The following is a 17,218-nucleotide window of genomic DNA, read 5'->3' on the forward strand; positions in this document are numbered from 1 at the left end:
TAGTATCTACTAGGCATGTATGCAAATGAATCCCCCCAGATGCACCACGCATCATATGCAAAAGTGCATGCATGCTCCATGGTCACCCCCGCCACCTCTCCAGATACCACGACCCCTGTATGGTTGAGAGGCTTGGGTCTGTGACGACTGTACTACCCTCCAGCCCACTATATAGTGGTCGAGGCGGACAGTCCGCTAATAGCTATCTATCTACATAGCATCAAGGTCCCTGACTTCTCACAACGCCGGATCTCACAAAAACCTCGTGACCAGGTGGCACGACAGGACTAGCAACAACTGCTCCAGCTACCACTACCCATGAGTGGTCGAGTGTGCGATGTTATTCCCAAACCAACTGATGACTCTCTCAACCACAAGGGAGATAATGGTCATCAGATGCAATGAATGATGAACATGATATATATATATATATAATCATCATCCATGCAACAACCCCAAACCTCAAAAATACCTCCAACAAGAGTATAATCGTCATGTTACCTCCACGTATCCTGCCAAACATATGTACACACTACACATGTATAATCAACCAAAAATCTCGAATAATCCCACCAGACACATGTACACAAAATATAAATACAATCAACATGTATCCTCCAGTAAAAACACAACAGACATGTGTATATACCCCAAACATACAATCAACACAACTCCTCCAAAAGTACATGACAAATATGTATGTACACACCACATGTAAATGCACGGTCAACAAGATAACTCCTATAACACATACCCACCTATGTACAGTCCACAGCATATACTCAATCAGCATGGGAATACCAACAACCTGACAACCCCTACAAGACATACTCTACACGTGTAATCACAACAGAGTAGATATCAAGAGTGGAGACTGTATATGAATTAAATAGATCATCACAAGGGTCAAGCATAAGTATCATGCAGGAAAAACAGCAACCGATCATGATATAAGATAAAGCAACCTAATTCATCCAATAAAAATCATGCACTAAGTACAAGAAAAACTACATAGAGGCCAAGAAAGAAATACCCGCCTTTAATCTGTCGATCATGATAAAATAAATCCCACATCGTGATGAACATCCCACTTCAAAGTCCTGCATAAATCAATACATATATTTCATTTAGCTAAATTCATATGAATTAAATAGCTAAATAAAAGCCCTAATCCAATCAGGATCACTCCAACCAAATCTAATATCTGATTAATCTTCCAATTAATCCTCAATCCAACTTCTCCTAAATCCAAACATAATCCAAACTCATCATAAATCCTTCTAAATCCACCAATCAATCCAAGATTCAACCAAATCAATATATCACAGCCGATTTCCAATTCCTTAACCATGAATCAATCTCACACAATTCATCCATTTCAACTAATTAATCCATAATCAATTCAACCTACATCACCCTAATCACACCCAAATATGGACATGAGATTAACTTCAAAAACTCACCTAACCTCAGAAGATCAGCTGGTGATCCACAGCCGAAGATGTGCTTGCTGCCGAAAAGGGTGAGCAGTGTTGGGCGGAGCTTTTACCATCTAAACCAAAAACCCTAAATCAGTACTAAATAAGGGATCACATGCTCTAAAACAAAATCAATACATCCACAGCTAAGCATTACATCCAATACTGATGCATAACCTCTAAACCAGCAACTTACCCCTAGTCAATCTCTGGTTTCTGACCAAAACCATGTTGTTAGATTGATACAATGCGGTTTAGAGGAGTTCTGGCCACGAGCTTCATGTCAAAGCAAGAGGAGAGTCCCACACCAATCCTAGCAAGTAGAAGGATAGCCAGAAAGAAAGAAAATCTGGTAGCTACAGCCAGCCATCAGTGGTCCAATTCTTGCCGAAGCTACAAAGATCGATCACACACCTAATCTTAACATCCAAACAAAACATGAATCGAATCTTGTTAATCCAATATATTATAACACTCACCACAAATCCAGATCTACAGCTCCCTTTCCGACCACTTCGGTGTCGATCTAAGACAGAGGAAATCGGCGACCACACTAGGGCATCGGAAAGCAGTGGCGATGTCAAGCGCAGATCCAACACAATGGGCGACCTCCAGTAGATATCTAGCACACCCGGTCGGTTGTGGATCGACGACTACGGCATCAGCTAAAGAGGTGAAATCGAGTGCTCGGCTCCTAGCCATGGCTTGATGTCCGCGACCAAGAATAGGACGGCAACGACCGGCGTTGCCAATCCAACCTCACACAAAGGGCGACAGATGATCAACTCCGGCGTAGGGGCAGCTGCATGCTAGGACACAGCTTCGTGAGGCAAGATCGCGGAGGAGATGAGGAGAGAATTCGGCCTGTCGGGGCGATCTTGCTGGCGATCGACGACGGGGCTGCGCCAATGAAGAGGAGAAGAAGACTCGGATCGGCAAGTCTAGGGCACAACGACAAAATCGGCAAGAGGAAGGAGAGGCTCCACACCTTGAGAGGGAGAGGGAAGAGGGAGGCTCGGCCGAGGTTACACCAGCGGACGGTGGCGTGCTCGGTGTTGATGGGAAGAAATCACCGGAGAGGGGAAAGCTCGGGCAGAGGAGTTATCAGGGAAGGAAGGTAATTGGGTTAGGGATCGGCGTTTGGGAAAAGCAAAAGAAAAGAAATATAATTAAATCCAACATTTCCTCACTTAAACGGGGTATCCCAAACAGGCTTTATCCGAACCCATAAATTCGTCCCCGCAAAACCCATCGTATGAGCTCCGAAAAATTCCTAGAAACTTTCTAAAAATTTCGAAAAAATTCTATAAGGCTTTTTCTCCAACAACCTTATTTTATAATTATTATTTAATGTTGTATTTTACATTCTCCCCAACTAATAAAAATTTGGTCCCCAAATTTACTGCTCAACTCAGGGATCCTCATCCAAGGGTAACATCCAAGCAACATACTCGCATACCACTCTATCCAAGTATGATGAACAAATCTCCAACCATAAAGAATGACTCTGTGGGTTATGAGCTCACCCTACTTCCGCTACTCTCACACTACTGTCTAACCAACTGTGGCTAAATCAACTACCTCTGAAATCCAAAATCTATTATCAATAGATCCTCCAACACCAATATAAATCGCTCAAACTATCCATCTGTCTGAGATGAAAATCTATACTAAAGTGAAACTCCTAATCCAAAGTCTGCTGTAACCATAATCAAAACCATGACATGAAATCACTGATCTCCATCCAATACAACCCTCAGAGATATACCATAAGGTCCGATAATCTCTCCACAGTTTAATCCTAATACTCAATCCAAAAGAATCTGTCCCACAAATCGATGGCTAGGGAGCAAAGTCGTCACCCAATAATGATTACCCAAACCATAATGTCCTCTCCATGTTTTGGATAATCCCACAACAAAATCCGTCATAACATGCTCCCAACTCCACTCTAGTATCCAAATCATCGAAGGTAATCCTACTAACCTCTGATGTTCAGCCTCCACTTGCTGACATACTAGACATCAAACTATAAAATCCGTGATGTCCTTCCTCATGTCGTTCCAACAATAAAAATGCTTTCAGTCTCCCTACATCAGGTGTCAACCGAATGTATCACAAATCCAGATCAATGTGTTTCCTGCAGTAACTCCTCCCGGATAAGAAGTGACGCGAAAACACACATGATCTCCCACGAAAATAAAGAATATCATTCTCATTACACGAGAATTCTCACCACTAGCACAAGACTACTCCGCTCATGCTATATCGGAACTGCACCGACTCCCAGATACGATACATCTGTGTAGAGTACAAATCCGTCTACACTAGAAAGTACAACTAAGATAGTGCAGTTAACAGCTTTTCGTCCAACTCCTGAAACTGATCTCGTAATCGTCTATCCAGGAAAATTCCATAACCATCCTAGACAGTCCAGTCAACAGCATAACAATACTAGAGAAACCCTCAACCAATCTCCGATAATATCTAGCCAGATCAAGGAAGCTGCGAGTCTCCTGTATAGACTACGACCACTCCCAACTGGTAACCGCCTAACTCCTGTGAATCCACTAATATCCTCTACTAAACATGTGTCCCAAAACTCGTAAAAGACAATCACAATACGTACTACTAACTTCACATATAGATGTTCCCGTCAAAACATCTCTAGAACTATGCAAAGATAGTGTACGTGATCCTCCTCGGATCAGGAATATATCACAACATTGTCCATGAAACATCTAGGGCACAGTATGCCTAAATGGTAACACCAAAGTCTCAGAATATACGTACAATAGGCTCACTCAACCATAAGATCACCAACAGCAAGTCTGTAATCTAATCACCAACAATGAATCACCAAATCCATAAATATCACACATGTGCTACTCCTCATGTCACTATCAACATCAATCGCCAAATAATAGATCATCAAACTAAACATCCACCAATAGATCATCAAAAGACAACATATCACCACATCTGATCTCCCAATATCTACCAATCATAATCATCCTCAATATCAATCAATCATACTAGATAGTCTCGTAAACAAAGATAGAGAAAAACGAAAGCATCCAACCCTCAACACCTACTGCCAACAAACTAAATGTATCCAAAAAGTCTGTCAAATCTCATCATCTCACCTTTTCTAATAATCAAATATCTACAGTAGAGGAATGTCAATCCAAAGTCAAAGGGTCACACAACTTGCTGACTAAGAGTCTACCTAACAAGGAGATATCTCCACTACCCTCATCATCATCCTATATATGTCCCTCGATAAATACCGATAAAAGGTCAAACCCTCTAATATGAGATATAGACTACAATATCTGGTAAAATGATCATGTGGTCAAGATCTTGAGTTACTTGATAGAGACAATGTTAACTGAGTCGTCTAACCATTGTCTTGTACCCCTTATTACTGTGATTGCTCCATCTGAGGTTCAGTAACCTCCAGTATCGAGCAATGCACATAAGGTAAAGAGGTACTCTCTCTCCAAACACCTCAAGGAAATCACTAAGTGATGACCTGATCTCCAAAAAGCATTCTCTGCTTCTTCCTTCACGTGGTACCGGGTCACGTAAAGGTTAAACAACTAACTTTAACTCTCTCATATCAGTACAAATCATATATCCGAATGTACTCTCTAAGTTATACCCTTGTAACGGTTGTATCTCAAAGTGTTAAGCACGTAGCTTTACACTTTTCCACACCGTACGGTATCCTATCTAAATGTACCTTCTAAGTCATCCTACCAGGCACAAACAGTCCATGGTCAAAGTCCCCATGGAATAGGATACGACAATCCTCTACAAACTGACCAAGCCGATAATGGTATACGGCTAACTCAGTCCTTTCTACACCGGTACAAGTCAAAATATCTAACCAAGTATGAAACATCCCAAAGATAAGAATTTCTAAAAATAGAGTAAGTCAGTCCCCTACTGGTCAGACTAACAAAATAAATTGATCAACTACTATCTGATTCAACAAGAGTAAATCAGTACGCCACTGACAAAACCAACTAAGATAAGTCAATCCTCAACTGTCCAAGTCAACAAGGGTAATAAGTCAAACCATAACTACACAAGTCAACCAGGTAAATCAATCCTCAACTAATGTAACCAACCGGAGTAATACAAACTGAGTCAACATATGTATACAGATATCATCCACTATCCAGTTAATAATAATAGAGACTGGTATGTGACTCCAACTCTCAACCAACTAGTAATAACTGACACTAAAACTACAGGTAGTATGATATGACAAATCCCCTGAGACTGTAAATCTTTGATCTCCAGTAGGGTCAACCATGATCAGTGATTGACCCAACACATGAAATGTATGGTATAAACAAATAGACAAGTACTAACAAGAGAACACTAACACATGTTATAACTAACTATCACGGGCAACAATACATACACCGACAGAAATGTATGATAACAACATGCAAGCATACCTCCTATAGCCCGGGAGATGTCCTGCTACTGCCTAGTCCCAAAACTCGAAAAGTCACATCAAGAAAATCGAATCACGAAATCTAAAACACGAATAACAGGCATCATACCTACTCTGATACCAAAAATTGGTATCAGATAAATCTCGAAAATCCAAAACACATAGCAAGTACCGTATACCTGCTCTGATACCACTAAATTGTCACGCCCCCAAAGGAGTCTCTGCCAGACAAAAATCCGACAGCATCTCCCCTGTACCGGTGACAATTTGAAGCATCCATACAAGCAAAATACATCAGCCACATGCGGCTGGAATATTTATATACACAACCACGCAGTTATAATAACAGCCCACTCGGCTAGAATGAAACAATCACAACCACGCAGTTATATAAAAAACAGCCCACACGACTGTACTAAAACACAGCGGAAAAACGAAGGAAAGCCCACACAACACAAATAAATACAATGCATACCGGCACGGCTTAAACACAAATACAACACCAAAACCATAAGATAGCCACATGGCTATACACAAATACAATGCCAAAAATAAGAAAAGAATATACAAAAGAAAATAAGCACGGTCTTCGGATGTGACGTAGGACCCGGCAGACAGGATACTCCGAGCGACACCAACCATCTACAAGCTACCTGAAAACATAAATGTATACATGCGGTGGTGAGTATAGGTAACTCAGCGGGTAATAGACAAGATAGTGCATGGTCCATAAACAAACATGGAGATCACAAGTATACAGTCTCAGTAGGGAATAAAGAACATGATCATACTATCATAATCAATGCACTTAAACATAACTGACATAACAACCTGACATATAAACTGTACAAATCACAACTAACATAATGATAGATACATACCCAATCTGGAATCAACACATGGTACAATGATTAGTAAACTCACCGGATCTGCAACAGACGTGCCCATGACACCTGTGCAATATAAATACGACTGCATATACATGTAAAATAAATGACATGTATGCAGCATGACAACCATATGCAACAATCATATCTCAAACAAGTGCAACATATCACAATCACATGCAACTAGTATCTACTAGGCATGTATGCAAATGAATCCCCCCAGATGCACCACGCATCATATGCAAAAGTGCATGCATGCTCCATGGTCACCCCCGCCACCTCTCCAGATACCATGACCCCTGTATGGCCGAGAGGCTTGGGTCTGTGACAACTGTACTACCCTCCAGCCCACTATATAGTGGTCGAGGCGGACAGTCCGCTAATAGCTATCTAGCTACATAGCAACAGGGTCCCTGACTGCTCACAACGTCGGATCTCACAAAAACCTCGTGACCGGGTGGCACGACAGGACTAGCAACAACTGCTCCAGCTACCACTACCCATGAGTGGTCGAGTGTGCGGTGCTATTCCCAAACCAACTGATGACTCTCTCAACCACAAGGGAGAAATGGTCATCAGATGCAATGAATGATGAACATGATATATATATATATATATAATCATCATCCATGCAACAACCCCAAACCTCATAAATACCTCCAACAAGAGTATAATCGTCATGATACCTCCACGTATCCCGCCAAACATATGTACACACTACACATGTATAATCAACCAAAAATCTTCAATAATCCCACCAGACACATGTACACAAAATATAAATACAATCAACATGTATCCTCCAGTAAAAACACAACAGACATGTGTATATACCCCAAACATACAATCAACACAACTCCTCCAAAAGTACATGACAAATATGTATGTACACACCACATGTAAATGTACGGTCAACAAGATAACTCCTATAACACATACCCACCTATGTACAGTCCACAACATATACTCAATCAACATGGGAATACCAACAACCTAACAATCCCTACAAGACATACTCTACACGTGTAATCACAACAGAGTAGATATCAAGAGTGGAGACTGTATATGAATTAAATAGATCATCACAAGGGTCAAGCATAAGTATCATGCAGGAAAAACAGCAACCGATCATGATATAAGATAAAGCAACCTAATTCATCCAATAAAAACCATGCACTAAGTACAAGAAAAACTACATAGAGGCCAAGAAAGAAATACCCGCCTTTAATCTGTCGATCATGATAAAATAAATCCCACATCGTGATGAACATCCCACGTCAAAGTCCTGCATAAATCAATACATATATTTCATTTAGCTAAATTCATATGAATTAAATAGCTAAATAAAAGCCCTAATCCAATCAGGATCACTCCAACCAAATCTAATATCTGATTAATCTTCCAATTAATCCTCAATCTAACTTCTCCTAAATCCAAACATAATCCAAACTCATCATAAATCCTTCTAAATCCACCAATCAATCCAAGATTCAACCAAATCAATATATCACAGCCGATTTCCAATTCCTTAACCATGAATCAATCTCACACAATTCATCCATTTCAACTAATTAATCCATAATCAATTCAACCTACATCACCCTAATCACACCCAAATATAGACATGAGATTAACTTCAAAAACTCACCTAACCTCACAAGATCAGCTGGTGATCCACAGCCGAAGATGTGCTTGCTACCGAAAAGGGTGAGCAGTGTTGGGCGGAGCTTTTACCATCTAAACCAAAAACCCTAAATCAGTACTAAATAAGGGATCACATGCCCTAAAACAAAATCAATACATCCACAGCTAAGCATTACATCCAATACTGATGCATAACCTCTAAACCAGCAACTTACCCCTAGTCAATCTCTGGTTTCTCACCAAAACCATGTTGTTAGATTGATACAATGCGGTTTAGAGGAGTTCTAGCCATGAGCTTCATGTCAAAGCAAGAGGAGAGTCCCACACCAATCCTAGCAAGTAGAAGGATAGCCGGAAAGAAAGAAAATCTGGTAGCTACAGCCAGCCATCAGTGGTCCAATTCTTGCCGAAGCTATAAAGATCGATCACACACCTAATCTTAACGTCCAAAAAAAACATGAATCGAATCTTGTTAATCCAATACATTATAACACTCACCACAAATCCATATCTACAGCTCCCTTTCCGACCACTTCGGTGTCGATCTAAGACAGAGGAAATCGGCGACCACACTAGGGCATCGGAAAGCAGTGGCGATGTCAAGCGCAGATCCAACACAATGGGTGACCTCCAGTAGATATCCAGCACACCCGGTCGGTTGTGGATCGACGACTAGGGCATCAGCTGAAGAGGTGAAATCGAGTGCTCAGCTCCTAGCCATGGCTTGATGTCCGCGAGCAAGAATAGGAAGGCGACGACCGACATCGCCAATCCAACCTCACACAAAGGGCAACAGATGATCAACTCCGGCATAGGGGCAGCTACATGCTAGGACACATCTTCGTGAGGCAAGATCGCGGAGGAGATGAGGAGATAATTCGGCCGGTCGAGGCGATCTTGCTGGCGATCGGCGACGGGGCTGCGCCAACGAAGAGGAGAAGAAGACTCGGATCGGCAAGTCTAGGGCACAACGACAAGATCGGCAAGAGGAAGGAGAGGCTCCACACCTTGAGAGGGAGAGGGAAGAGGGAGGCTCGGCCGAGGTTACACCGGCGGACGGTGGCGTGCTCGGTGTCGATGGGAGGAAATCGCCGGAGAGGGGAAAGCTCGGGCAGAGGAGTTATCGGGGAAGGAAGGTAATTGGGTTAGGGATCGGCGTTTGGGAAAAGAAAAAGAAAAGAAATATAATTAAATCCAACATTTCCTCACTTAAACGGGGTATCCCAAACAGGCTTTATCCGAACCCATAAATTCGTCCCCGCAAAACCCATCGTACGAGCTCCGAAAAATTCCTAGAAAATTTCTAAAAATTCTGAAAAAATTCTATAAGGCTTTTTCTCTAACAACCTTATTTTATAATTATTGTTTAGTGTCGTATTTTACACTCAGAGTGTACTAGTGTAATTTTATAGTCAAGATAAACTAATACCAAATTATACTACAACCATTCCAATGATTTGTCACATTCCATCTTGATTATGAGCAACTATTTATAATTTATAAGGAACTGATAACATGATCTTCTGTGTGACACCACACACCATGTTATCTTCAATATAAATTAAATGAACAATTACACTTAGCATATAAATGTAGACATTTGACCAATGTGATTCTTATTTCAAAATAAATATTTATATCAAAAGCTAGACTTTTAGTATACACTCTAACAGCAACTCCATGTGAGAATCAAAGACATCCTTAACGGTCTGCACCTTATCAACCATAAACTTTAAAATCGGGACGTTATAAGGTATGCTTTGATTTCGTTTTTCCGAAATAGACTGTGGGCATCCATAATGGATGCCTATAAAGTTTCGAGAAACCTAAATAAACTTAAATTAGATAAACTATTCTAGGAACTTGAACTGTACAAACAAAATAACACCCGAAAGACCGAGAAAGGTATAACTTTCATTACTAGTTCTATAAAGCAGACAAAGAACAAGCCTAAACTAGATATAGAATTTGAGTCTGACCCAGACTCGGATGTAGAAGAGTAACTGGTGAATATGGTAAGGAGAATGTTCACCAAAAAGAAGAAGAACTTCAGCACAAAGGACCTTGAAAAGATGATCAAGCCCAACATCAGCAAATCAAGCATCACCTGCTTCAAATGCAATAAAAAGGGCCACTACAAGCATGAGTGTCCAAACGTCAAGGAAGATAAACCCAAGAACTTCAAGAAAAAGAAGGCACTCAAGGTGACTTAGGACGAGTCATCTTCGGAGGAATTTGATAATGACGAACCGAAGCACAACAACTATCTGGCGTTGATGGTAATCAGACCAAAATCAGAAAGTGAATCAGATCAAGATGAAGAGTCGGAATATGAGTCAAGCCATGACTCCACACTTGTTTCTGAAGGTTCCACCAAAGTAAACTCTGTTTAAGCTCTAGATTTTTTAAAATTATTTTGTCTACATAAGCAGTTATCTGCTGCTAAAAGTCAAATAGATACACTTAGTAAAGAAAATAAGGAGCTAAAAGAACAACTTAAATCAAACCCTAAACCAAGTCAACTTGAAAATTCAATTCAGAATACCAAACTTGAAGAAAAAAATTTCACACTAAAATTTGAAATATTAAACCTTAAAACCTTACTTGAAAAATTTACAATAAGATCCAAAAACCTAAACCTTATACTTGTATCACAAAGAACTGTCTATAACAAATCCGGACTTGGATATAAAAATATCTCAAATAAAATATTTTTATCACTCGTAACCCAAAACAACAAATCAACCAAAGCTTGGGTTCTAAAAACTTGTCTAACCAAGCAAGTATGACTCAATCAATACCATATACCCCAAAAAATAAATTCACTACCTAAAATCAAATTAAAATAAATCCAACAATTCAAACTCAAAAATAAAAGTCAAAACTACTAATTCAAATATAAGACTAAAATATAAAATAAAATCAAAAACTAAATAAAAGAACTATAAATTCAATTTAAACTCAAACTATAATCAAGTTTATTATAACTATAAAATAAATTGACAAAAATATAAAACTTAAAACAAACCCAAATTCAATAATTCAGAGGAAGGCACCAAACTAGTTAGCACCTCTAAAATAATAATTTATCTGCTGGGTAATTAGGACTAGATAAATTAGGGAGTAATTTAACTTGGCAAGTAGTACTAGAGAAGTTTAGGACAATAGTAGGTTGGGAAAGCTCTATCTATACATGTCTAAGAAGAATCATATGTGTTTGACCTGGTACATTTGGCTTAGTGGAACTAACTGAAGCTACCTATTACCAATCTAAACTAGTTAGACCAAAGTTTTGTATTAATTTCTTTGGACAGGACTATTTGAAAAATCTCGAAGCACGTGGTTACTCTAATAATGTCAGTGTAACTCACCACAGTCTAGAAATTTATTCAAAGAATGCTCGCTTGATTAATCCAAAGCTAAACTTGAATCTAACCCAAGTTAAACCAACCCCTAAAAATATAACTTAACTCATCTCATAAAATGATAGTCTGAAAACTTAGACTGAGTGAGATAATTAGATTAATAAAATTTAAATTTAACCTAAAACCAAACATTAACGTAAAAAATTAAAATTAAATTAAAATAAAATTAAAACTGGAATTAAACATAACTTATGTCACGCCCCGGAGGAGTCCCTGTCCGAAGACATTTCGGTAGCATCTCCCCTGTACGGCGGACAATCTGAAACTTTTCTACAAGCACTATATACCTCAGCCACATGCGGCTGGAATAATAACAAAAATAAAAACAATCACCACGCAGTTTATATAACAAGTAAACAAAGCAGTAGTACTCTGACTCGAAAACCACCCTACTCAACTACACTCGTAAAGCTCAAAACATATTCATACTCCACTACACTCGTAAATCTCAAAACCGGTGATAAAACCAACTTACCTCTTCTTTCATCTAGGCAGGCATGTAGTAAAAACAAATCCCAATAAAAGTCATCACAAGTAAAAATCCATACAAGATCCAAAGTATCCAAAACATAACAAGTTCAAAACATGGTCTAGTAAAGAAGAAAACCAAAAGATCCAAAAGGCCCTCGTGGTCTGCAGGAGACTAGCACTACGTGCAGTGGGGACTAGCGACTGGAACTGCTCCGGACAGCCTCAACCTGAAATTATAACAACAATAGAGGCAGGGTGAGTCCAACACTCAGCAGGTACAATTGATATGCAAAGTAAAGAAATAACACCTAGCACTAATCATGCGTACAGTCTCCTGATAAAAATAAAGATAAATGCAAAATGAAGTAGACAGGAGAGAATCTGTACTAACGAGGACCCGGTATAAGGACAAACAGTCCGAAAGGTATAGAAGACCTGTATGCATGTCAAACATAGGTATCCAAACAATATGCAGCATATAAATGCAGCAAACACAATCACAAACAATAAATGCATCATGCATATGATGCCAATGTCATGGTCACCCCTGACGCCAGTCAGCCAACTCATAACAAAAGTGGGACCGAGTGGGTAGAGCTGTGACAACCGTGCACTCTGCATCACTACCCCTAATGAGTGACCGAGTGGATGGGATGCTGTCGGAGTACACACGTACGCCTACCCCAAATCATAAATAGGGGAGTGCAATGCTCTCATCTCCCGGTACGCTATGACGGGGAGGGATCTCTAACGTGCTACACGCTGTGTCACACTACCCATGAGCGGACCAACGGAGCACCGGAAGAGCCAAACTGACGTGCTACCACGCTGTGTCATGCTACCCATGAGCGTCACAACGGAGCACCGAACAGTGATGAAACTGGCAATGTACTCAACAATAATAGAGCAATCTATCGCACAGCATACGATCATGCAAATGGTGCATGTCACTAAGCATGGTAATATACTAAACCAACCTCTGGACATATAACAATGGGCACCATAGTGAGTAAATCATATCAAGATATATTGATCAATAAGGTATCAAACCTAGGTCCTGAACATGTGAAACATGGTTATATCACTACCCATGAGCATGAAAAATCAGGTACGAGATCAATACGAGATGCAAACAAACAACCAATCAAACAGGTAACATGTATTGGGCAGTGATTAACCGAAACAAATAAGAAACACAATTAATGCAACATGTTAATTTCATTACTAAGCATATCAAAGACAATAAGTCAAAAGTACCCGCCTCTGATAAAATGATCCAAATCTAACTCCAAGATACTCGTCTCGCGTCAAAGTCCTGTGATAAATCGTACAATTTAGCTAATTTTCATTAAAAACAAAAATAGCTAAATTAAATCCTAATCCGATTAGGAAGCTAGAGTATCAATTCCATTTAAATCTAAGTCTATACTTAAATCAATTCTAGTGGCAATTCAGTCTTCAACTTACCACCAGATAACCCGACCATAAATAAACAACTAACCACAATATTCAATTTAATCCTTGATCTACAACTAAACACAGTTAATCCACTAAACTCCCAATTCATCTTAATTCAATGATTTCACCTAAATTAGCACCTCTTGTTAACACTAATGAACATCCAGATTCACATAACCCATCAACACATGATCCATTATATAACTACCACACGTAGCTAATTTCCTACAACATACCTTGAAGTCACAGCCCTGTTGATTGCTGGAACAGGAGTGCTACTAGTTGGAATTTCTGCCGTAACCAAGAAAACCACAACAAGTCCTCCCTGCTGGAACTCACGATGTCGTTCACCTAGGAAGCAACCAGTAACAAAACCTTATACCGTGACTAGATCCAAAGCAAGGAAGAACATGAACTGAGATCTGCCACAACCCTAATTCCGCAGCTAGGTATGGCCCTTACCTTCAAAATTCGGTTAGGGCAGAGAACAATGAAGACAGAACCACTGTGAAAAGTAAAACTAGGGCACGACACTGGTGAGGAAGATCCCTGCGATCGCCGACTGCTCAAGCAAGGAACAAGGCGGTGGTCGGCAGTGGCGTCGGAGCCGACTAGGGCACTCGAGATGGAGGAAAGCTCGGCTCTGATGTGAGGTGATCGGAGATAGGGCTCGCGGTGGCCGGATGTGGTGGCGGCGCGAGATGCTAGGGCAGAGGCGTCGGGGATGGAAAGAAGAAGAGAAAAAATGGAAGCTCGCGGCTCGCTAGGGCACAAGGTCACTCGGCTGTGGAGAGGAAGAAAAGAAAGGCAAAGGAGAGGAGAAGTGGCCGAGAGATTTCAGCTTTGGCGAGGAAGAAACCGCCGGCTTCGATTAGGGCTTCGGCGTCGCAGGGGAAATCGGGAGGAAATGAAATGGTTCGGCGTGAGGAAAGAAAAGAAAACAAAATAAAGAAAATAAAAGAAAAAGGAAATGTAATTATAAACATTTCCTCGCTTAAATGGGGTAGCCTAAACAAGTTTTTCCGGGTTCCGTTTTTGTCCCCGTTAACTCGTCCATACAAGCTCCGAAAAATTCCCGAAAAATTTCCAAAAATTCCGGAAAATTCCCTTATTAATATTCGCCTATTTTCCGGTATTTTACATTCTCCCCCACTAATAAAAATTTGGTCCCCAAATTTCGTTATCTACCATCAGTAAGTACTAACAACAGATATAGAGTATAAATGCTGAACGGTAAATAAATCACATACCTCAAGTGAAAAGATGGGGATATCGAGCTCGGATCGTATCCTCGAGCTCCCAAGTAGCTTCCTCATCCGAATGATGTTGCCATTCGACTTTAACCAGCCGGATTGTCTTGTTCCGCAATTGACGCTCTTTCCGGTCGAGAATCCGTACCGGAACCTCCTCATATGTAATGTCAGGTTGAACTGGAACTGGAATATCTGTCAGCACATGTATCGGATCAGGTACGTATCTCCTCAGCATAGATACGTGAAATACGGCGTGAACGCCTGCCAAGGACAGCGATAGTGCCAACCAGTAAACTACTGCTCCAATCCTTTCCGAGATCTGGAAAGGTCCAATGTATCACGGAGCTGGCTTACCTCTGAGGTCAAATCTCTTCACCCCTTTCGTGGGTGAAACTCGCAGAAATACATGATCACAAATGGAGAACTCTAAGAGTCTCCGACTCGGGTCAGCACAACTCTTCTGGCAATCTTATGCCTTTAACATCCTCCGTCTGATAGTGTGGACCACTCTGCCTCACGCTGAGCTCTATGAGGTCCCAACAACTGGGTCTCTCGGATTCTCGTCCTGATTGACGACTGAGCAACTATGGTAACAAGAATACCCTGCTCGGTCTGTCGCTGCTCCTCAAGGTCTAACTCGGAGAAACCCTGAATCAAGTCTGTGACCACAACTCGATGACAAGCTAAAGTTCCTCTGGACTTCCGGCTAAGTGCATCAGCAACCACATTAGCTTTTCCCGGGTGATAGCTAATGGTACAATCATAATCCTTCAGGAACTCCATCCATTCCCTCTGTCAGAGATTAAGTTCCTTCTAAGTGAACCAATATTTAACTCTTATGATCAGTGAGAATCTCAAATGTAACACCATATAAATAATGTCATCAAATCTTCATGGCAAAAATAATGGCGACTTGCTCCAGATCATGTACAGGGTAATTCTCCTCATACTTCTTCAACCGTCGAAAAGTAGGAGACCACCCTACCGTGCTACATCAAAACAGCGCCCAAACCCTGAATAGATGTATCGGTGTAGAGGACATATTCGTCCTCTCCAGAAGATAAAACCAAAATCGGAACCGACACAAGTCTCCGCTTCAGCTCCTAGAAGCTGATCTCATAATCTTCAGTCCAAGTGAACTTCACGCCTTTCCTGGTCAAGCGTGTAAGTGGCATAGCAATCCGAGAGAAACCCTCAACGTATCTCCGGAATATCGAGTCAAACAAAGGAAGTTGCGAGCCTCTTCTATAGACTACGACTACTCCCAACGACAACAAACTCTATCTCCTGTGGAACCACGGTATACTCCTACTGGTGCCCGTGTGTCTCAAACATCTCACAGAAGACAACCAAAATACGCACTACTGATCTTCACATATAGATGTTTCCGTCGAAGCATCTCTAGAACTAAGCAAAGATGAAGTGCGTAACTCACCGTGGATCCGAAATAGATCACAACATCGTCAACAAAGACAATGAAAACTGATCCAAACATCCTGGGAATACCAAAATCATCCAGTCCATGAAAATATCTAAGGCTCCGCAAACCCTAATGGTAAAATCATGACACATAATGTCCGTATCACAGACATTTCTAACCATAAGATCCTTAACAATAAACAGATCTGATCACCAACGATATAAATCACCAAAGAATAGATCCTCCAGTGTAAGAGCAACGCTCCATCATACGAAATACCACATATGTGGGAGCAACGCTCTACCACAAGAAATCCTTAATATGTAGGAGTAACACTCCACTATAAATAATCCATAACATGTATTTGCAATAGATATGAGAGCAATGCTCCGCTACAAGTAATCCGAAATATGTATATGTGGGAGCTCCGCTCCACTACAAACGATCCATAAGTGTCCAAGGCACCTAACTATCCAACTAGAGGCTGCACGAGATCACTCAACCACATATCACTGTGGGCAGCCAAAGGTATAACAATCCAGCAATCAAATCAAACTCATCGTCAAATCTATCAACATCGTAGTGAGTCACCCACTGATAAAAATATGGGTTGACAGGGTAATCCAACAAATGACATAATGCAGACACTCCACACCCTGCATTCCACATAAGCAGAATTATCATGCTGCTACCAACAATACACCTGGCACA

This window comes from Zingiber officinale, chromosome 10B, assembly GCF_018446385.1.
Source record: "Zingiber officinale cultivar Zhangliang chromosome 10B, Zo_v1.1, whole genome shotgun sequence".
Classification (NCBI taxonomy): domain Eukaryota; kingdom Viridiplantae; phylum Streptophyta; class Magnoliopsida; order Zingiberales; family Zingiberaceae; genus Zingiber; species Zingiber officinale.